Here is a 15,643-nt window from a genome sequence, read left to right as displayed (position 1 = left end):
TATAACTTTGCCTGGAAGGCCACTTGAAGACTTTAATGTGCACTCTGAGATAAAAGGAGGAGGATCTGGGGAAATAAAAAAGAGACGGTAAAACCGAAGGGAGAGAATTCAGAGGGGAGGGACCATGTGCTGAGTTTGCAACTCATCATGTTTGCAACTAGATATAACCTGTGTCACCTCCTGTGAAGAAGCTTAATAGACAGCTTAATACCACAGGCACAGTGGTAAAAAATCTGCCTGCCAATGCAGGAGATTCAGGAGACCTGGGTCAGGAAGATTCCCTGGAGGAGGCAATGGCAACCCACTCCAATATTCTTGCCTGGAAAATCCCATGGACAGAGGAGCCTGATGGGCTACAGTCCAAAGGGTTGCACTGAGTTAGACACAACGGAGCATGCACACAACAACAAAATTCTTTATCTGTGGTCTCTTTTTTTGTTCAGTCACTAAGTCATGTCTGACTCTTTGTGACGGTATGGACTGCAACAAGCCAAGCTTCTCTGTCCTTCACTATCTCCTGGAATTTTTTCAAATTCATGTCCATTGAGTTGGTGATGCCATTTTACTGACCTGATATAAATGAATAGAAGGATCTTGGGAAACACATTTTTTAAAAGAGGAAGATGAGAAAAATAACAACACCCCAGTCTCTGAATTATTCCTTTGAGAGGTGCTAGCCATCAACCAGGAATACCCATTTAAGGCTTTTGTTGTTTAGTCACTAAGTCATATCCAACTCTTTTGCAATGCCATGGACTGTAGCCTACTGGATTCCTCTGTCCATGGGATTTCCCACTGGAATGGGTTGCCATTTCCATTTCCAGGGGATCTTCCCAACCCAGGAACTGAACCTACATCTTCTGCATTGCAGGTGGATTCTTTACCACTGAGCCACCTGGAAAGCCCATTTAGGAGTTTCCCTGAGTAAGAAAGAAACTTCTACCAGGGATGTGCCATTATCAAGTTTAGAGTTTGCCTATTACAGCCAGGAATGTTATCCTAACTGATATACTCTGCTTGTCTATGGAGAAATTAGCAATTGTTCATGTGTATGCCAGAGTCCAAGGATCAGAGAAGACAGTTATCTTATTGTTAGCATATGGAGCAGTGGTTTGAGTGGGACGTGCTTGAAAACCAACATGTCAGCCCCTATTCCAGAGCTCTTCCTCTCATGAGTATGTTGCAGGGAAGGAAGGAAAAGAAAGCATTGAATAACCCAAAACGTGGCTGCCTCAGTCCTTGCTTCTATAGCTGGTCATGAGGTCTAAACGAATAGTCATTGCACCCTTCTTATACACTCCCCACTCAATTCTACTTTCACTTTACCCTCCACCAGCACTTTAGCAAGACAGAGTTCTTTTTTGGTTGGATGAATCACACCTTCATTCCCAGGGGATCTGAGCCTGTAGGGTCCTGGATGCTGCAGCTTCCACTGTCTATGAGTACTGGACAGAGAAACACTAGAGGCACTCCAGTGTTGCTCTGGGTTCTAGGCACAGTCCTGGTCAACGTCATTATGTAACAACCCCCAGACTTCTCTTTGGTCATGGGGACCATTCACTCAAGCTAACACAGGGACCACTTTATGAATATATGTCAAAATATGTACCCATTACTGCTTAACTTTCACCCTCATGCTTTTCATCTTTTTTTTTTATGCTTGTTTACTTTTTGGAGGGCCAACATTTTTCAATTTTTCTCCTGAAATTTTCATTTAAGTAAAAGTTTTTCACTTCTAATGACTCTCTCTTGTTGATTTTTTTTTTCTGTTTTATCCTTTTGTTAACCAGTGGACATAATATATGCTCAAATATTTCTGAAAAGAAATAAAAGAGACTTGGATTTCAGTTAAGGTCCTAGTCTTTGCCCTTGATGTAAGAAATTTTGAGATATGGAGACGTCATTGTGGCTTATACATAATTTGGTTTGTACTTAATGCTAACTAAAGCAGCCTGTCTTATGGCCCAATAAACATACCTTATGCATCTACTTTAATGTTAAAGGAAAGATTGTCACTCATCCAGTTTTACAAAGAGTTGTGTTGCGATCCACTGCAGTCACTCACCAGCAGTGTGCCTTGAGGGAAATTCAGGCTCGGAGAAACAGGATGAAGCATTCTCTGCTTTGAATTTATAGACTCTGGCTCCTACATAGTTAAGATGCATATCTAATGAAGAATTTTAGTGATCTCAGATTCTTGCTTCTTCCCATACTTGGAAAAACACTAAAATCATTCACTTGAGATATCTATTCTTTGCGATCAGCAGTAATCTTTTACCAGGATGTATATTAGATTATGGATTGTTATGGTTTAGTCACTAAGTTGTGTCTGATTCTTTTGCGACACTATGGACTGTATTCCACTAGGCTCCTCTGTCCTTAGGATTTCCCAGGCAAGAATACTGGAATGGGTTTCCATTTCCTTCTCCAGGGGACCTTCTTGACCCAGGGATCAGACTCATGTCTCTTGCACTGGCAGGTGGATTCTTTACCTCTGAATAACCTGGGAAGTCCCAGAATATGGGTATTTACAGCCAAAGGATTTCACGTATATACTGGCTCTTTCCCTACCTCTTTGGAGCAGCCCCTTCAGAGCTGCTAAGAGGCTGTTTCCCAAACTGTAGTCCTCAGTTTAGCTTGAATAAAACTCTCTTCCTAAGAAGGCAATGGCACCCCACTCCAGTACTTTTGCCTAGAAAATCTCATGGACAGAGGAGCCTGGTAGGCTGCAGTCCATGGGGTTGCTAGAGTCGGACGAGACTGAGAGACTTCACTTTCACTTTTCACTTTCATGCATTGGAGAAGGAAATGGCAACCCACTCCAGTGTTCTTGCCTGGAGAATCCCAGGGACGGGGGAGCCTGGTGGGCTGCCGTCTATGGGGTCGCACAGAGTCAGACACGACTGAAGCGACTTAGCAGTAGCAGCAGCAGCAGCAAAACTCTCTTCTGTTCTTATTATAGAGTGTTTGTTGGATGTTTGTGCAAACAGCCTGAATTCTCTCTGTCTCCTCTGGAGTTAATATTCTGTTTTGACTTGGTCTTTTCCTTTATGTCCTTCAGTCCATGGGGTCACAAAAAGTTGGACATAACTGACTAACACTTTCCCTTGCCTTTATGTTACTACATAAGTAAGAGTAATTGATAACACCTGTGACACAATCCCCCAGTTCTTAGTGTTTTAACCCTGTAGACGTTTGTGTGTGTCTGCTTAGTTCCCTCTTCATGTAATGTCCAAGGCATATCTTCCCGGTCGGGAAGCTCACCTGGACAGCTCTTCTAATGAAAGATGATTCTGAGACCCAGGACATGGCCACATAAACCTTCCCACTGATGTCACAACAGTGAGAGAGGAGGACCACATGTGGGAGATTTGATGTTTGGGACCAAGCCTGGAAATGGCACGTTTCTGCTCACACTCCATATTCAGAATTAGTTGGCTGGCTGGATCTGGAGGCAAGGGATCTGGGAAACATTATTTTCCTATACTTCCAAGAGGTTAATAAAATGGTATGATAAATCTATAGCATGGTCATTGCCACAGCTGTTTTTCTTGGAAAACCAAGTATCTACTGATACTGAGCACACAGACGCACATGCTGATACTCCATCATCCAATCATGTTCATGAAATAAGCATAAGTGACCTGTAACTGACAACATTTCTCCTGATAGTGTGGTCTTTCCCCTGCATGAGAAGATTGACTGCACATGCTCTTTGTGGGTGTGGTATGTGGACTACCAGGCTTTACTGTAAGATAAGCAAGCTGGCAACCTCTTCTCTTGAAGTCATTGCCCCTCTTTTAAGTTTGATTAAACTTAAGTTTAATTCCTCTGATAGGTATTTTTCCAGCTTTATGTTACAGACATTTTCCTTAAACACATTCATATGTGCAGAGGTCTGGAAGGAGGCTCTGACTCAGCAGTCATTGAGTATCCAGCTTTGACACCAATTGTCTTGTATTAAGTTCTTTCTCAAGCTCTGACTACCTCCATCCCTGTGGACTTTAAGGATGGACTTAAGTCCATCCGTGTGGACTCTGTCCACAGCTGCTGTGGTTCTGCCTCAGCTGTGACTTGCTCCTTTACCTGTGCTGAACTGTGTCTCTCTTTACTCTCATATCTCAATTTGGCTGTAGCCATCTTTGCTCTTAGGCTTCCCAGGTGGAACTCATGGTAAAGAACCCACCTGCCAATGCAGGAGATGTAAGAGACATGGGTTTGATCCCTGAGTTGGGAAGATCCCTTGGAGGAAGGCATGGCAACCAACTCCAGTATTCTTGCTGGGAGAATCCCATGGACAGAGGAACCTGGAGAGCTACAGTCCAGGGAGTCACATAGAGTTGGACAAGACTGAAGCAACTTAGCATGCATGCATATCTTTGATTTTTCACAAACTCATAAAATCTTGATTTGCTAGTATTTTCCTTATATTTCCAGTATTCAGCAAGCATATTAATTTCTTCTCTTTTATGCTCATTACCAAAACTTATATTTCAATAGCTTGTTGCTCTTTTGGGGGTGTGGAGGGCAAAAAAATATTTTGTTCAAACTGTTATCTTGTGTGCTCATTTCTTAAACTGTAGTTTAGGAAATCTAAAAGTGCTCATTTCCTCAACTGTAAAATGGTCTAGGTATCAGTCTTATAAAGATTAAACATATACTTTGTACATGTCTGGGCTTCCCTGGTGGCACTTGTGGTAAAGAATCCACCTGCCAATGCAGGAGATGTAAGAGACACAGGTTTGATCCCTGGATTGGGAAGATCCCCTGGAGGAGGGCATGACAACTCACTCCAGTATTATTGCCTGGAGAATCCCATGGACAGAGGAGCCTGGTGGGCTACAGTCTGCTGCTGCTGCTGCTGCTAAGTTGCCTCAGTCATGTCTGACTCTGTGCAACCCTATAGATGGCAGCCCACCAGGCTCCCCCGGCCCTGGACTATGGTCTATAGGATCACAAAGAGTCGAACACGGCTGAAGTGACTTAGCATTAACATTAGCGTTCATACATGTCCACGACAATCTAAATATGCAGTTAATTTTAAAAATAATGAATTTTTTTAAAAATTAAAAGTACCAGATAGCTGCCTTTCAGAATCATTATGAGGATTAAAGGAGACACTATATGTAAAATTACACAGAGGTGACTTCAGGGGGAGTGGATTATGTGACCCCAAAATATACTACTTTGTCATGTGGATTGTTATGAGCTGATGACAAGCAAGGCCTCACAGACTCAGGAAGAGGTATATTTGTTTGTTTTCCTTTCCACTTATTGCCTAAAAGAATTTAGATAGAGGGCCTGTAGCAGGAAGAGAGCTAGTATAAGAGAGAGCTTTTTTATTGGTTGTGCTGGGCTGGGCTTCTCTCTAGTTGAAGTGCACGTGTTTCTCTTTGTGAGGGGCTTCTCTTGTTTCAGAGCACAAGCTCTAGGGTACATGGGCTTCGGAAGTCATCACTCGCAGGCTCTAGAGCACAGGCTTAATAGTTGTGGCCCAAGGACTTAGTTGCTCCACGGCGTGTGGGATCTTCCCAGACCAGGGATCAAACCTGGGTCTCCTGCATCGGCAGGTGGATTCTTTATCACTGAGCCACCAGGGAAGCCCCAGGGCTAACTTTTTAGATCAGAAAGACTTAGCTGCAGAGCATAGCAAACTTCTGCTCTCCCCATCTCCCTAAATTGTCTTCCTCCCCTTTGAAGTCCCCAAACCCTTACCCTCTTCTTCTTTGCTCAGAATGGCATGTAAACTTCAGTTGCCTGTTTTAGAGCCTCCTATCTTTGGGATTCCCATATGTATGAAATTTATTTTTTTCTTCTGTTGATCTGTCTGATGCCAATTTAATTGCTAGACCAGCTAAAGAACCTAGAATAGAAGAAGGGAAAAGATTTCCTTCCCTATGTGGTATTTATGTAGTATTTAAGTGTTAAGTGTTGTTGCGCTCTCTCTTTCTAATCCAGGCCTCTTGAATGCAAGAGTGATCTGAACCCCCAGGCCCTAGTGAGGACACAGGGGAAGGAACCACATCACATGGGCAGAATCTGAGCTTCAGGCAAGTGGTCTGATTGACCCATTACTGTAGAAGATCAAAGAGACCAGCAAAGGATTGGCCTCGGGGAATTTATTTCCCCTGGCCTAAGCATTCACATTTCCTTTTAATTACAGATTTATCTGAGCATCTGTGTGTGAGCAATTTATCCACAAGACTGCCATCGTCTCCTCCCTGTACACCATCCCTGTGGCTAAGTGATTTTCTGTTCCCCACCCCCACCGAAGCTTTTTATGAATACCTTCTGAGTGCTGAGAGGGCATGTTTCTGGTTCCGGTTTACTCAAAAGCTCTGAGGGTTTTGATAATGAGTTGGCAGGAAGGAAGGGACAGAGCTTTGAAAATGTTAGGTAGGTAGAATAGGGAAAAGGAGTCCAAAACGGCGGTGGCTAAAAGACAAGGGAAAAGCCCGAGAAAATAGAACAAAAGAAGGTCCGAGGACCTGAGTGAGGACCTCAGGTAAAACAAACAACACTCCTGGCTGGCCCAATTTACATAGGACAGGCCCAGGGGGAGATAAACATATAAAAAGAGGAGCCAAAGCTAGCTCTCTCTCTCTCTCTGTCTCTCCTCCACGCGCTGGGGTGCTCTTCTCTTCATGTCTTTGGATCGACGTGCCCTCACGCCTCAAAGATGCATTTTCCTGCTATCTTCTAAATAAAATAGAGCTGTAACACTGAGCTGTAACACTGATTTGTCTAAGCTATAACATGGTCCTTTTGAGATCTGAGAGCTATAACACGGTCTGTCCAAGACCCGAGAGCTGTGACATGCCGCGGGGGCTTTAATGTCCGTCACTTCAAATCTTTGTTGTGATGAGACAAAGAACCGAGGAACATACACTCGCGTGACAAAAAGAATAAAGAGGAAAGAACTAGCTTAATAAACATGGAGGGTATTTAAAAGGATAGCTGTGAGTATGAAAATGTGAATGTTATGATTATTAGAAAGCTAGGTCCGGAAATCAGAGGACAAAGAGAACATGGGTTGAACAAGTAAACCAATTGTCCAGGTATGCCTCCGCCTTGACTTTTTCTATACGTTCAGGATCTTTGGGATGAAACATTGGCTACACGGAACATCTTACGTTAGCAGATTGATTCTCTTCTTTTCTTTTCCATCTGTTCTTCCTGTCCTGGAGTGCACCCTCGTCTGTTAAAGGCAGCCATTGTTTTGCACTGAGATTCAGCTCTGTAACATGTCTGATGATGAATCACTGGCACCAGACCCTCCAGCAGTCCTTGTGTTCCTCTGTGTTTCCTACATCTGTGCCCTGAAATTAACTGTGAGCACCATCCATGTGTTGTCTTATACAGTCAATGAGCAAGTGTCTAAAACAAAGATGTCCTTTCTGAGTTTACATCAGTCAGGTTATGCATTCTTCTGCTGGTAAGAGATGTTAAATCATCCTGGCTTAAAAAAAAAAACAAAAAACAGTTTTTAAAAAATTTGCATAAGAGAAGTCCAGAGGGAGGCAGCCTAGAGCTGGTAAAAAGGCTGTGGGGTGAGGTTTTTGGCAAGAAAGACATTTCTCTTTCACATAAAAGCATGAAGGTAAGTAGTTCAGGGCAGTTGTAGAAGCTGCATGATAATCTGTGACCCAGAATGACTTTCTGCTTTGCACTTCCTACATCAGCAATCCTCAACCTTTTAAGCACCAGGGACCAGTTTCATGGGAGACAATTTTTTCATGGATGGAGTTGGGGGGATGGTTTGGGGATGATTCAAGTGTGTTACATTTATTGTGTACTTTATTTTTATTATTATTATGTCAGTTTTAGCTCAGCTCATCAGACATTAGATCTCTGAGGCTGGGGACCTAGAGTACTAATAGCCTACGATTGAGTGAAAGGCATCCCGCTGACATGCCAAGGAGCAGAACAGAGGGAAGGGAACAAATGGTCATATTGACTTCCTTTCAGGACTTTTAGTGAAAGCTGCACACAACTGGCCCTTACATCTCATCACCAGGGCTCCATCACTTGATTATCACTTGATTATGCCTTGTTATAAGCAAATCTGGAAAAGAGAATTTTTATTTCCAGTTTCCATGTACCCAACTAAACTTAATTGTGGTTTATGAGAGTAGAAGAAGTAGAGAGCAGATATTGGGAGACAATTAGCAGTTTCTGTCAAAATAGAATATTTTACTTGGTAGAGAACATGGATAAATAAATAAAGGATATGATAAAGTCAACCACTTTAAGGAGAACAGAATTTTAATCCCAGGAAATCAATAAAAATTAAACAAGAGAGTAATTGCAATTATAGCTGCATGACTTTGCAGTAGACAATTACTTATGAAGTCATAATAATATAAACACCATTTTAATTTTCATCTTTCAGAGTCCACTTACAGATATGGCACAACATACCTGATTATGCTACCAGATGGAATGTAAGTGATATCAACCTTGACAATGTCGGAGTAAAATTATAGATGATAAATTAAGTGCATGGGAGGAAGAACAAGAAACAAAGGTTTAGGATATCAGTGTCATCATATTATAAAGTGAGCAATGCATTTTTAAAGGATAAAGGAATAAAGATGAAAGGATGTGTGAAGTGTGAATATCGCTTAGAGGTACAAAAGTAATTAATAGACTTTATATAAATGGTGATATAATTATGTGGGAGTTTTGGGCTTAATTAGGAGAAGGAGTAAGGGACCTAAGTGCTCATCTATTAAAACTCTACCACGCTGCCTGGAGGAGGGGGCTGAGGGGGGGGATGGAGCGGGAAGCTGGGGCTAGCAGATGTAAACTTGTATATATAGGGTGGATAAACAAGGTCCTACTATAGAGCACAGAGAACTACATTCAATATCCTATGATAAACCATAATGGAAAAGAATATTAAAAATGTATAAATGTATCTACATATGTATAAGAGGATCACTTTGCTGTACAGCAGAAATTAACACATTGTAAATCAACTACTGTCTTCCCAGGTGGCACAGTGGGTAAAGAATCTGCCTGCAATACAGGAGACACGGATTTGATCTGTGGGTCGGGAAGGTGCCCTGAAGGAGGAAATGGCAACCCACTCCATTATTCTTGCTTGGAGAATCCCATAGACAGAGGATCCTGGCGGACTATAGCCCATAGGGTTGCACAGAGTCAGACATGACTGAAGCAACTAAGTACAAATCAACTATACTTCAATAAAAATATATTGATGAAAAAGACTCTACCACCACACACTAATTGGCTCTCTCTTCCCAGTGGGGGGTATCCCATGTTTAATATGCTGCAGGGAGAGCTTCTCTCAGGCTGTCGGGGGAGCTTCTATTATGGACTTAGAAGGTAGCTAACAGGGTGTCACATGTGGAATGATAATATCAAAGGTATACACTGGAGGAATAGATGAATGCGCACAGAAATGAATTGTAATCCTTTCCCCCAAAATGTTTTTATTTATTTGTTTGGCTGCACAGGGTCTTAGCTGCCATATGCTGGGATCCTTGATCTTCATTGGGTCATGAAGAATCTTCAGTTGCAGCATGTGAACTCTCCCCAGGCAGGGGACCCAGGTTAGATCCCCGATCAGGGAACTAGATCCCATGGGCTGCAACTAAGAATTTACGGTCCTCGATACAGGAGGATTTCTATTGCTCCAAGAGATGCATCAGATTAACCCACTATGATACAGTAAACCATTCAAACCACCTGTACTGAGTGACCTTCTTCTCCCTTCTCCCAAGTAAAAGGCTATGCAGGCTTAAGAATATCTCCCCAGAGCCTGTGACAATTACAATTTTCATGATCAAATTTTAAATTCATAAATTGGCACTCTAACTTATAGAGCAACCTTTTCCTTGAACTCAAATAAATCAAAAGAGGCTGATCTGCCTTTTCTATGTGGGTCCAAGTGGATGAGCCTGTGAAGCCACAAATGCAGCTTGGGCTGTGATTGCTTCACTAAGGTGAGTGGCATCAAGAGAACGCCTTCGGTGGTCAGCACAGCAGATGGCTGACGGTGTCCCAGTCTCCTTATTTGCCTTCCTCTCAACTCCTTAATGTGTTTTTTAAAAGGAGTTAAGCCTTAGTCTCAAAAACTGGGGAATATGGGCTTCATGAAGTTGTCTTCTGCCCTTGATCCCTTTGCTTGGGCTTCTTGGACATTCTGTGATTCTCCTTATGCTTCTTTGTATCCAAAGCTTCCTTCCAAACAGGAATGTTGTTCTTTCCTTACACTCCTGTTTCAACTATCCCTCATATTAGGTTCTCGAGTCCTGCTTTTTCATTCCATGAGCACACAGGTTCAAATCCTGTCTCTACCCAGCTAGGAGTGTTCAGTGAGGAAAACTATTTATCAACTTTAGAACTCATTATTTCCATCCATAAAGATAATGAGTTGACTTTAATGAGCTATGAGGACCTCCTGTGGTGGGAATTAATGGGGATTAATTAAGCTATGGACTCAGGGATGGACTGGAAAGATTCACCAAGACCGACAGTTCCCAAGGTAATCAACCAAAGAGATGATTTCATTTCAACGTAAATATAATCCAAGAGTTTGAAAATGATAGTAATCATTTTATTTATTTAGTCTAGGGACAATAGGTAATGCTTTGTAATAATTTCCTGTGTTAAGAGCCAAGAGCCCTCCCTCTTCTAAGCCCTGCTGACCAGGACCACTCCTTTAATGAGAGTCTCATAATCACTCATCCTCCCAAGGCCTCTTTTAACTACATGCTTGTGTTCGCTATGCTGCCTTCGTTGGAAACTGCTCCCAAGGCCTGGCTCTCTGTGGTCAATGTCACTCACACCAGCTCCATCCTTCTTCTCTTCTTCCTCCTTTCCTTCCCATACCTCTCCATACCTCTCCATCCCTCCCTTCCCCCTTGTGCCTTTCCTTCCCTTTCCCTTACCCCTCATCCCTTTCTATCTTTGTCTGGCACATGCAGGCTGCATTTTATCTACTTGTATGCATCTCAAAAGTTACTGACTTATTTATCTATATTCAGTGCATCTTATGAACACTGCCAACGTCTCCAGCGACTTGCCTCTAAGTTTCTTTATCCTCTTTATTTGCTTTCTTGTGTCTATAACAGATTCTAACATTCTTATAAGGTAGATCTGTAACACATATAAATGTTAGGTACACGCCAAATGTAAATAACATGCCATAGGCACATTATAAATATTTTTTAATTCCTTGTTTCTTGCTTTTTCATTACATTGAAAAATTTGAAGTCTAGACTTGTTGCACAGTGCCAGCTTCTTTCTTTAATCTTTATCTTCTTACTTTAACTTTCCTTAGGCTTGAGACATTGTTAGGAAGAAATACTTGAGTTCACCTGACCTGGACAAGCTTCTGCTGTTAATGAAAATACCAAGTTGGGGCTTCTTCTTAATGTTTTTTTTCCTCCTCGGAGAAGGCAATGGCAACCCACTCCAGTACTCTTGCCTGGAAAATCCCATGGACAGAGGAGTCTGGTAGGCTGCAGTCCATGGGGTTGCTAAGAGTCGGACACGACAGAGTGACTTCATTTTCACTTTTCACTTTCATGCATTGAAGAAGGAAATGGCAACCCACTCCAGTGTTCTTGCCTGGAGAATCCCAGGGATGGGGGAGCCTGGTGGGCTGCCGTCTCTGGGGTCGCACAGAGTCCGACACGACTGAAGCGACTTAGCAGCAGCAGCATATAATTATAGTTTCATTAAACTGAGGTGTAATGGCCACACCTAGAGCTTTTATGAAACATACAGAAGCGAACACTCTCTCTTGGGTGTGTGTGTGTTTCCTGTATGGTGACACAGCCTCCCGAGCCTGCAAAGCCTGCCTCAGCTACTTCACCAAGGACCTGAGGGATGGTTTGGAGGCAAACTGGAGGAGGAAGACCTTATCACTAACATCTTATTGATCTCTTTATTAATCCATTAGCAGGACCACGCCTCACCTTGACTGCTTACCTTTCAAAAATCCCAAGGGAAAGATGGAGCTTTACTCCTCCAAAGACCCTAGCAACGTAGGAACTCCTAGGTGACTCCAATCGGTCCTTTTGCTTCCATCAAGCAATGGGTCATATTCAACATAATATTTATGCCTTTATGGGTGGAGAGAGATTACAATTAGATATATTTCCGATAGATGCTTTAATGAGCAAGGCTTCACAGACATACTCAGATACAATGCCCATTGTTTGTTTTACCACTGTGATCAAATAAAGTACTGACATTTTTAGGAGACCTCTAGCTTATGGAGAAAAAAAAAATTGGAGGAAGGTTCTTTATCACAGTGTATATCCCTCAGCCCTTTTTGAGCCCTGAGTAGATCTTATACTGACTTCTGGCTGCATCTTATGCCTCATTAGATCAGCTGGTATTCCTCAGAAAATTTTCCCAGAAATTTTGTTTTCTCTCCTTTGTGTAACCCTGACCGTATGTTTTTTCCTAAATTCTGCACAAACATGTAATGAGTATCTTCTGTGTAGAGTTGTATGTATGTGTATGTGTGTGTGTGTGTGTGTGTGTTTGCCTGCATTGTTTTATTATAAGCGGCTCTAAAAGCAATTTGTTTCCCTTGCTGTGTTCTTAGAATCTTGCTTTATTCTTAGAATCATAGGATTAGAATCATTCAAAGAGTAGGCCTGTATTTACTTAATAACATGTTTAAATGAACTGCCTGTGCAGAGATAGAGGTCATTTAACCTAATCTTTCATCCACTGGCTGTTGATTCCTTGTTCTGAAGGAGGGTCTGAGGGTATTTACTGACCATTCAGCCCAGGGGCAGAATGTTATCTATAATAATGTCTGGCATATGATGATATACTCAGGAAATGTTTATTATGATTTTTAATTTTATTTTATACTTTGATTCAACTTACCTTAGATTTTTCTTCTCTTTCTCATACCCCTTGATCCCATCACAACTTTTCCTGACGTATTTGGCTTCATTTAGAGGCCCTTGGTTCACGGAGTCATCTGGGAATCCTGAAATTCTCAGTTTCTATGAAATCCCAGGTGTCTTTCACATATCTGAATTTCTTAAGCCTGCCAATATCCATGCTAACAGAAAACCCAGTTCTGTTGTCCTTTGTCTCCTAAACAGTCTTGTGAAGAGGAAAATTAAAAAAATATTTCATCTCTTTGCTCCGATCTGAGCTTTTTCTTGTTTCCGTCTCCATGAGGGAAGCAAAACCAGCCACTCAGCCTGCTGTGCACCCCACCATGCGATGAGCTCTGGAGCCAGGCTGCCTGGCTTGCTCTCTCGGCTCTGCTGCTACTGACAAGTGGTCAGTTGTGTCCGACTCTTTGGAACCCCATGGACTGTAGCCCACTAGGCTCTTATGTCCTTGGGATTTTTTCAGGCAAGAATACTGGAGTGAGTTGCCATTTCCTTCTCCAGAGGATCTCCCCAACTCAGGGATCAAACCGGGTCTCTTGTGTCTGCTGCATTGGCAGGCAGATTCTTACCATTAGCACCAACTGGGAAGCCCTGGTCTCGTGGCTCAACTATCTGCTAATCTCGTGACCATGGGCAGAATTATCTAACTCATTTGTGCCTGGGCTTTCTTATCTGTGGAGAGGGAGCTGCTGTTGTTCAGTCACTAAATCGTGTCTGACTGTCTCTTTGCAACCCCATGGACTACATCATGCCAGGCTTCCCTCTCCTTCACTATCTCTTGGAGCTTGCTCAAACTCATATCCATTGAGTCACTGATGCCATCCAACCATCTCATCCTTTGTCACCCCCTTCTCCTCCTACCTTCAACCTTTCCCAGCATCGGGGTCTTTTCTACTGAGTCAGCTCTTCGCATCAGGTGACAAAAATATTGGAACTTCAGCATCAATCCTTCCAATGAATATTCAGGGTTGACTTCCTTTAGAATTGACTGTACATGAGATTTCCCAGGCAAGAGCACTGAAGTGGGTTGCCATGCCCTCCTCCCAGGAATCAAACCTGGGTCTCGTAAGTCTCCTGCATAGGCAGGCAGGTTCTTTACTACTAGTTCCACCTGGGAAGCCCCAGAGAGGGGGCTGATGGATAATGAAATCACCTGCAGCATAGGGCCTTTGTCAGGATTGAGTTGTTAAATATTTCAACACTGAGAACAGTGCCGGAGGAAGAGTAAGCACCAATAGCTCTTAGGGGGAAATGAGTACCTGTCTGCACAGCAGCGTTGTGAGTCTCTGCCCTGTGATGAGGAATGATGTAGACGATGCAACACAGGAGCTTTGCAGTCGGTCAGCACTAGGTGGAGCCCAAGTGTTGAAGGTGTGGAGTGACCTGGGGCAGATGAGTTAGTCTCTCTAAGCCTCCATGTCCTTATCTGTTAAATGGGACAAATGCCAGCGACCAGCCAGGGTGGTGGAACTTTACCTTAAGGAGGACAAGATGTGAAAACAAGTCCATGGCACCTGGACACAGCAAATATTCAAAACATATTACCTGTCAGAAAAAAGAAATTGCCCATTCCCTATATCTTTTTGCTTAGTTAGTGTTGGTTGCTCAGCCATATCCAACTTTTCTCTACCCCATGGACTGTAGCCTGCCAGGCTCCTCTGTCCATGGGATTCTCCAGGCAAGAATACTGGAGTGGGTAGCCATTCCCTTCTCTAGAGGATCTTCCCAACCCAGGGATTGAACCCAGATCTCCTGCATCACAAGCAGATTCTTTACCACCTGAGCGACAGGGAAGTTCTTGTATTTCTTTGAAAGTCAAAGTGAAAGTTGCTTAGTCGTGTCTGATTCTTTTCAACCCCATGGAATTCTTTAGGCCAGAACACTGGAGTGGATAGCCTTTCCCTTCTCCAAGGGGTCTTCCTAACCCAGGGATCGAACCCAGGTCTCCCACATTGCAGGCAGATTCTTTACCAGCTGAGACACAAGGGAAGCCCCCATATCTCTTTAGTTCACTAATTTTTTAAACTTGTTTTAGGAATTTATCATTTGTTTTCAATTGGCACATGAAGCTTTTTTTTTTTTAATGACTCTTTTTTAAAAGTCTTTATTGAATTTGTTACAATACTGCTTCTGTTTTATGTTTTGGTCAGGAGGCATGTGGGGTCTTCGTTCCCTGACCAGGGATTGAACCTTCACCTCCTGCATGGCAGGCGAAGTCTTAACCACTGGGCCACCACGGAAGTCTCCTTTATGACACTTTCTTAAAATAACTCCTTACTTTCCTGAAACTTTTCCAAACTGCTGTCTCAACTTCCCTCAGTAAAAGATAACAGAATTCTAATCTAGTGTATACCCTTCAATAGAGCACAGCAAGATTTTAAAGGGAGATATGAATGAAGCTTTCCCACATCTTCACTGCTGTTAGTAATGTCAAGAATAAACATACCTGACAGGTCAAATAATTGTTGCTATTGATATGACTCACTGCAGGTCTTGCATTTGGAATCTTAGGGTGTGTGTACAAAAGTGTGTGTGTGTGTTTGAGTGTAGCCATTGGCTTCTCCCCTCTTGAACTTGACTTTCCTGCGTTGAAGCACCTTGCTCTGGGAGTGACAGCAACTAGACACCCCAGTTCTCATTCTGATTTTCCCTCGAATGGTCTCCTTCTTGCCACCTGCTCAAGAGTCTCCACTATCCCAGTTAATCACACCCAGAGCTCAGGACACCACCCTTTCTCCTTGGCT

The 15,643-nt window shown here is 42.8% G+C and overlaps 1 long non-coding RNA gene across 1 annotated transcript; it reads right to left on the bottom strand.

Annotated features, from left to right (window-relative positions):
• Positions 1-5,563: 5,563 nt before the first annotated feature.
• On the bottom strand, positions 5,564-13,952 carry LOC129659608 (uncharacterized). The gene is made up of 4 exons (XR_008718148.1): positions 13,761-13,952; positions 12,880-13,104; positions 11,965-12,098; positions 5,564-7,459 (listed from the first exon to the last, which is right to left on the bottom strand). It is a non-coding gene; the product is annotated as an uncharacterized LOC129659608 (long non-coding RNA).
• Positions 13,953-15,643: the final 1,691 nt, after the last annotated feature.

This window comes from Bubalus kerabau, chromosome 8 (assembly GCF_029407905.1).
Source record: "Bubalus kerabau isolate K-KA32 ecotype Philippines breed swamp buffalo chromosome 8, PCC_UOA_SB_1v2, whole genome shotgun sequence".
Lineage (NCBI taxonomy): Eukaryota > Metazoa > Chordata > Mammalia > Artiodactyla > Bovidae > Bubalus > Bubalus kerabau.
Note: the sequence above shows the minus strand (reverse complement) of the source record. Positions and strands in the feature narration are given on the sequence as shown.